The sequence below is a fragment of the Ammodytes marinus genome (assembly GCF_949987685.1).
Source record: "Ammodytes marinus genome assembly, contig: scaffold_269, whole genome shotgun sequence".
NCBI classification, from domain to species: domain Eukaryota; kingdom Metazoa; phylum Chordata; class Actinopteri; order Uranoscopiformes; family Ammodytidae; genus Ammodytes; species Ammodytes marinus.
The window spans coordinates 28,452-37,009 of NW_027648106.1; the positions used below are offsets into that span (position 1 = coordinate 28,452).

The 8,558-nt window shown below is 42.0% G+C and overlaps 2 long non-coding RNA genes across 2 annotated transcripts; both read right to left on the reverse strand.

Annotated features, from left to right (window-relative positions):
* Positions 1–2,032: 2,032 nt before the first annotated feature.
* Positions 2,033–3,826, reverse strand: LOC307271032. Its single transcript, XR_013845581.1, has 2 exons — positions 3,471–3,826; positions 2,033–3,372 (listed from the first exon to the last, which is right to left on the reverse strand). It is a non-coding gene; the product is annotated as an uncharacterized lncRNA (long non-coding RNA).
* A 2,032-nt stretch (positions 3,827–5,858) lies between these two features.
* LOC307271031 lies at positions 5,859–7,652 on the reverse strand. Its single transcript, XR_013845580.1, has 2 exons — positions 7,297–7,652; positions 5,859–7,198 (listed from the first exon to the last, which is right to left on the reverse strand). It is a non-coding gene; the product is annotated as an uncharacterized lncRNA (long non-coding RNA).
* Positions 7,653–8,558: the final 906 nt, after the last annotated feature.

The following is an 8,558-nucleotide window of genomic DNA, read 5'->3' on the forward strand; positions in this document are numbered from 1 at the left end:
CATCTGGTACAGTAAAACATGAATACATGAGTAAAACTAAAAGCAGATCATTTAGATTGACAATATGTAGCCCTTTATTATACAGAAATGTGCTGTTTGTGTATTAGCCTAGAACAACACGCTCGCCATATTGTTATCTATGTTGTTGTTGTCTTAACAGTCACATTTACCCATGTTAACACATATCCACATCAAATTGACCAAGAAAATGTTGATTGTCACCGGAAAGCACAACACACCTTAATCAGCTTATTATTTCAACGACTCTTGGGTGAATATAGTCATGCCATACACCGTTAGAAAGCTTAGATTGTCATGATTAAAACGAGAGTATCCACGAATAATATGGTTGCTCACAGCAATAATAGTGTTAGCGGTTAACTCGGTTAGCCTTCAATGTAAACAGTCTGGCAAGCTATCGTTACACTACACACATTAATCATCTTATATTTCAACGACCCTTGGATTAATACAGTCGTGCCATACACCGTTAGAAAGCTTAGATTGTCATGATTAAAACGAGAGTATCCACGAATAATATGGTTGCTCACAGCAATAATAGTGTTAGCGGTTAACTCGGTTAGACTTCAATGTAAACAGTCTGGCGAGCTATCGTTACACTACACACATTAATCAGCTTATATGTCAACGGACCTTGGATGAATACAGTCATGCCATACACCGTTAGAAAGCTTAGATTGTCATGGTTAAAACGAGACCATCCACGTGTAATATGGTTGCTCACAGCAATAATAGTGTTGGCGGTTAACTCGGTTAGACTTCAATGTTAAACAGTCTGGCGAGCTATCGTTACACTACACACATTAATCAGCTTATATGTCAACGGACCTTGGATGAATACAGTCATGCCATACACCGTTAGAAAGCTTAGATTGTCATGGTTAAAACGAGACCATCCACGTGTAATATGGTTGCTCACAGCAATAATAGTGTTGGCGGTTAACTCGGTTAGACTTCAATGTTAAACAGTCTGGCGAGCTATCGTTACACTACACACATTAATCAGCTTATATGTCAACGGACCTTGGATGAATACAGTCATGCCATACACCGTTAGAAAGCTTAGATTGTCATGGTTAAAACGAGACCATCCACGTGTAATATGGTTGCTCACAGCAATAATAGTGTTGGCGGTTAACTCGGTTAGACTTCAATGTAAACAGTCTGGCGAGCTATCGTTACACTACACACATTAATCAGCTTATATTTAAACGGCCCTTGGATGAATACAATCATGCCATACACCGTTAGAAAGCTTAGATTGTCATGGTTAAAACGAGACCATCCACGTGTAATATGGTTGCTCACAGACAAAACGGCGTTAGGATGAAGAATATGAAACTTTACCTGTGAGAAATCAACGTCAACAATGGCCGCCGCCAGTGCCGAGATCGTGCATATATGAATAAATTAGATGACGTTTTCCTATCCTCGCTCAATGATTGGTCTGTTGAGCGCCGATCTCTGTACAACATTATACAACCATTGGCTGATCGCTGTACAACTCTGTACAGCATTGTACAACCATTGGTCGGCTGGCGGGAGCTTGGGGACTTGGAGGAGAATTCGCCTGGGAATGGCTCATGACCCCCCAAAGTCCCTATCCTACAACCCCTGGGATCGGATCAGAGGATCACGATCCTAAACGGAGGGCTCCATCTGGTGGCCACTGGTGGGAGGTTTTATTACCAGAAATGTCATGTGCAAGGCCTAGTTTATCAAAATCCACTAGTTTGCTGAATGTTTTGTTTATTATTTTTATAGTTTGAGTTGGCGTAGCTGATGAGATTCATATAATCAAGTGGAAAAGTGTATAATTGTTGTAATTTTTGGGCTGAATTACGAAAAAGAATATGAATGTATTCAGTGCACTCTCACTTTGTCTGGAAGACATCAGAGTCATTCACAGAACTCATTGTTTTCACACAAGGACTTCTAATTGCTTTGGTGTGTTTTGTTTCTTTCCACTATCCCACCCCTTGTGAAACCCAAGCACACAGAGACTCCAAAATACTTTTACAACTTTTATTTTTCACCCAGAATGTGTTTCATTGAAAAGGCAATCCATATAAAAACACAAGTAAACAAGATCTGTTTAGTTAAAAGCTCGCCCACAACGACAAGGTACAGATCTACAGGTGAGAACACGAGAGACAAACATTTACTACCATTTGCAAACATTTAGTTAAACATGGAGCTGACAGACATACACACATCACATACACACAGGCACATAAATAACATCAATAATAATCAAAAACACACACTTGTACTTAAGATACAAATTAACAATTGGCTTGTACAGGCTAAAGTGCAATAATGAACATGATGATCCAAAGACTCAGGTGACCAATCAACAAATAAAGGCTCAAGCCGTTCCTCTCTGTTGTGTTTTTTTGTGTTTTCTTTAGCAAACTTTTGTTAAACATGAAGCAGACAGATACAGGCAAACATCACAAAGACATGAAGCTGACAAACAAACAACACACATGACAAAAACACAGATTATCTGTACATGAACAACCACTGAAGGCTATGTAAACTGATTGTGTTAGATTGGAACTGATTAAGGTTAAAAAGATTGGCCTTGATATTGAACATAGACCAGAACAGATACTACAAAGTGCATTTTAACATCAATATAAATAATAATAAATAAAAAACAAACAAAATAACTTTAAGTAAAACTGCAAAGTGCATTTTTTTAACTATATAAATAGATAGTGCTTGCTGAAGCACTTTAATACACACAAAGAAAGAGACAAACGAACACAAACAAGCCACTTTCTCTCTCCTACAGATGGCACAGGAACAGTGGCATCACAGAGGTAAATTACACACACACACACACACACACACACACACACACACACACACACACACACACACACACACACACACACACACACACACACACACACACACACACACACACACACACACACACACACACACACACACACACACACACACACACACACACACACACACACACACACACACACACACACACACACACACACACACACACACACACACTCCTCCTTCCCAACTCCGCATCCACGACACTCTTAAAGTGTTCAAAATTGTCGTACACCACATTGTCGTAGCCCCACATGGCCGTGAGGACTTGTTGGGGATGAATGCCTTCACTGTTGGTGCAGGAGGGACAAAGCTCTGGCTGCAGGATGGCCCACGAAACAGGGGGTGGGCCATAGGTGAACGCAGCAGGAGGCCTCGGCTGGAGGTGGGTGAGCGCAGCAGGCTTGGGCCGGGTGGAGGACGACAACACCGTGAGCTGAACGGGCCGGTTCGCAGGAGTCACAGGGCCAGAGCTCATCAACAAATAATCTGGAAATATAAAATACACATGTGATCGGTATTGATATGACGTGTGCTATTTGCTTTCCACAGCCAGCAGGGGAAACAAAGTGCTTATGACAACTTACCTCCGCTTCTCACCACGTCTCTTTCCAGCCTCGTGATGGATGTGCTGGTACTGGACCTGAGGCCGGTCTGGCAGAGGGAGGGATGTTGGCAGCGCAGGAGCCTACGGGAATGGTGCGTCAGACAGCACTTTCAGGTGAGGAGTCACCTTGGGTAGTACTGTCGCCCCGTAGTTGGCCTTCTTCTCCTCCCTAGCAGTGAAGGTCGAGATCGACTTGGCGTTGATGTTGGGCAGTGGAATGACGAGACCGCCGAGGATGGGGTCGTCTCGGACATCTTCAGATGCCTCGTCAGGTTGGACTTTTTAGTGAAAGTCTTGTGGCACACGCTGCACTGATGTGTAGGCTTCTCCATGTTTCATCTGGTACAGTAAAACATGAATACATGAGTAAAACTAAAAGCAGATCATTTAGATTGACAATATGTAGCCCTTTATTATACAGAAATGTGCTGTTTGTGTATTAGCCTAGAACAACACGCTCGCCATATTGTTATCTATGTTGTTGTTGTCTTAACAGTCACATTTACCCATGTTAACACATATCCACATCAAATTGACCAAGAAAATGTTGATTGTCACCGGAAAGCACAACACACCTTAATCAGCTTATTATTTCAACGACTCTTGGGTGAATATAGTCATGCCATACACCGTTAGAAAGCTTAGATTGTCATGATTAAAACGAGAGTATCCACGAATAATATGGTTGCTCACAGCAATAATAGTGTTAGCGGTTAACTCGGTTAGCCTTCAATGTAAACAGTCTGGCAAGCTATCGTTACACTACACACATTAATCATCTTATATTTCAACGACCCTTGGATTAATACAGTCGTGCCATACACCGTTAGAAAGCTTAGATTGTCATGATTAAAACGAGAGTATCCACGAATAATATGGTTGCTCACAGCAATAATAGTGTTAGCGGTTAACTCGGTTAGACTTCAATGTAAACAGTCTGGCGAGCTATCGTTACACTACACACATTAATCAGCTTATATGTCAACGGACCTTGGATGAATACAGTCATGCCATACACCGTTAGAAAGCTTAGATTGTCATGGTTAAAACGAGACCATCCACGTGTAATATGGTTGCTCACAGCAATAATAGTGTTGGCGGTTAACTCGGTTAGACTTCAATGTTAAACAGTCTGGCGAGCTATCGTTACACTACACACATTAATCAGCTTATATGTCAACGGACCTTGGATGAATACAGTCATGCCATACACCGTTAGAAAGCTTAGATTGTCATGGTTAAAACGAGACCATCCACGTGTAATATGGTTGCTCACAGCAATAATAGTGTTGGCGGTTAACTCGGTTAGACTTCAATGTTAAACAGTCTGGCGAGCTATCGTTACACTACACACATTAATCAGCTTATATGTCAACGGACCTTGGATGAATACAGTCATGCCATACACCGTTAGAAAGCTTAGATTGTCATGGTTAAAACGAGACCATCCACGTGTAATATGGTTGCTCACAGCAATAATAGTGTTGGCGGTTAACTCGGTTAGACTTCAATGTAAACAGTCTGGCGAGCTATCGTTACACTACACACATTAATCAGCTTATATTTAAACGGCCCTTGGATGAATACAATCATGCCATACACCGTTAGAAAGCTTAGATTGTCATGGTTAAAACGAGACCATCCACGTGTAATATGGTTGCTCACAGACAAAACGGCGTTAGGATGAAGAATATGAAACTTTACCTGTGAGAAATCAACGTCAACAATGGCCGCCGCCAGTGCCGAGATCGTGCATATATGAATAAATTAGATGACGTTTTCCTATCCTCGCTCAATGATTGGTCTGTTGAGCGCCGATCTCTGTACAACATTATACAACCATTGGCTGATCGCTGTACAACTCTGTACAGCATTGTACAACCATTGGTCGGCTGGCGGGAGCTTGGGGACTTGGAGGAGAATTCGCCTGGGAATGGCTCATGACCCCCCAAAGTCCCTATCCTACAACCCCTGGGATCGGATCAGAGGATCACGATCCTAAACGGAGGGCTCCATCTGGTGGCCACTGGTGGGAGGTTTTATTACCAGAAATGTCATGTGCAAGGCCTAGTTTATCAAAATCCACTAGTTTGCTGAATGTTTTGTTTATTATTTTTATAGTTTGAGTTGGCGTAGCTGATGAGATTCATATAATCAAGTGGAAAAGTGTATAATTGTTGTAATTTTTGGGCTGAATTACGAAAAAGAATATGAATGTATTCAGTGCACTCTCACTTTGTCTGGAAGACATCAGAGTCATTCACAGAACTCATTGTTTTCACACAAGGACTTCTAATTGCTTTGGTGTGTTTTGTTTCTTTCCACTATCCCACCCCTTGTGAAACCCAAGCACACAGAGACTCCAAAATACTTTTACAACTTTTATTTTTCACCCAGAATGTGTTTCATTGAAAAGGCAATCCATATAAAAACACAAGTAAACAAGATCTGTTTAGTTAAAAGCTCGCCCACAACGACAAGGTACAGATCTACAGGTGAGAACACGAGAGACAAACATTTACTACCATTTGCAAACATTTAGTTAAACATGGAGCTGACAGACATACACACATCACATACACACAGGCACATAAATAACATCAATAATAATCAAAAACACACACTTGTACTTAAGATACAAATTAACAATTGGCTTGTACAGGCTAAAGTGCAATAATGAACATGATGATCCAAAGACTCAGGTGACCAATCAACAAATAAAGGCTCAAGCCGTTCCTCTCTGTTGTGTTTTTTTGTGTTTTCTTTAGCAAACTTTTGTTAAACATGAAGCAGACAGATACAGGCAAACATCACAAAGACATGAAGCTGACAAACAAACAACACACATGACAAAAACACAGATTATCTGTACATGAACAACCACTGAAGGCTATGTAAACTGATTGTGTTAGATTGGAACTGATTAAGGTTAAAAAGATTGGCCTTGATATTGAACATAGACCAGAACAGATACTACAAAGTGCATTTTAACATCAATATAAATAATAATAAATAAAAAACAAACAAAATAACTTTAAGTAAAACTGCAAAGTGCATTTTTTTAACTATATAAATAGATAGTGCTTGCTGAAGCACTTTAATACACACAAAGAAAGAGACAAACGAACACAAACAAGCCACTTTCTCTCTCCTACAGATGGCACAGGAACAGTGGCATCACAGAGGTAAATTACACACACACACACACACACACACACACACACACACACACACACACACACACACACACACACACACACACACACACACACACACACACACACACACACACACACACACACACACACACACACACACACACACACACACACACACACACACACACACACACACACACACACACACACACACACACACACACACACACACACACACTCCTCCTTCCCAACTCCGCATCCACGACACTCTTAAAGTGTTCAAAATTGTCGTACACCACATTGTCGTAGCCCCACATGGCCGTGAGGACTTGTTGGGGATGAATGCCTTCACTGTTGGTGCAGGAGGGACAAAGCTCTGGCTGCAGGATGGCCCACGAAACAGGGGGTGGGCCATAGGTGAACGCAGCAGGAGGCCTCGGCTGGAGGTGGGTGAGCGCAGCAGGCTTGGGCCGGGTGGAGGACGACAACACCGTGAGCTGAACGGGCCGGTTCGCAGGAGTCACAGGGCCAGAGCTCATCAACAAATAATCTGGAAATATAAAATACACATGTGATCGGTATTGATATGACGTGTGCTATTTGCTTTCCACAGCCAGCAGGGGAAACAAAGTGCTTATGACAACTTACCTCCGCTTCTCACCACGTCTCTTTCCAGCCTCGTGATGGATGTGCTGGTACTGGACCTGAGGCCGGTCTGGCAGAGGGAGGGATGTTGGCAGCGCAGGAGCCTACGGGAATGGTGCGTCAGACAGCACTTTCAGGTGAGGAGTCACCTTGGGTAGTACTGTCGCCCCGTAGTTGGCCTTCTTCTCCTCCCTAGCAGTGAAGGTCGAGATCGACTTGGCGTTGATGTTGGGCAGTGGAATGACGAGACCGCCGAGGATGGGGTCGTCTCGGACATCTTCAGATGCCTCGTCAGGTTGGACTTTTTAGTGAAAGTCTTGTGGCACACGCTGCACTGATGTGTAGGCTTCTCCATGTTTCATCTGGTACAGTAAAACATGAATACATGAGTAAAACTAAAAGCAGATCATTTAGATTGACAATATGTAGCCCTTTATTATACAGAAATGTGCTGTTTGTGTATTAGCCTAGAACAACACGCTCGCCATATTGTTATCTATGTTGTTGTTGTCTTAACAGTCACATTTACCCATGTTAACACATATCCACATCAAATTGACCAAGAAAATGTTGATTGTCACCGGAAAGCACAACACACCTTAATCAGCTTATTATTTCAACGACTCTTGGGTGAATATAGTCATGCCATACACCGTTAGAAAGCTTAGATTGTCATGATTAAAACGAGAGTATCCACGAATAATATGGTTGCTCACAGCAATAATAGTGTTAGCGGTTAACTCGGTTAGCCTTCAATGTAAACAGTCTGGCAAGCTATCGTTACACTACACACATTAATCATCTTATATTTCAACGACCCTTGGATTAATACAGTCGTGCCATACACCGTTAGAAAGCTTAGATTGTCATGATTAAAACGAGAGTATCCACGAATAATATGGTTGCTCACAGCAATAATAGTGTTAGCGGTTAACTCGGTTAGACTTCAATGTAAACAGTCTGGCGAGCTATCGTTACACTACACACATTAATCAGCTTATATGTCAACGGACCTTGGATGAATACAGTCATGCCATACACCGTTAGAAAGCTTAGATTGTCATGGTTAAAACGAGACCATCCACGTGTAATATGGTTGCTCACAGCAATAATAGTGTTGGCGGTTAACTCGGTTAGACTTCAATGTTAAACAGTCTGGCGAGCTATCGTTACACTACACACATTAATCAGCTTATATGTCAACGGACCTTGGATGAATACAGTCATGCCATACACCGTTAGAAAGCTTAGATTGTCATGGTTAA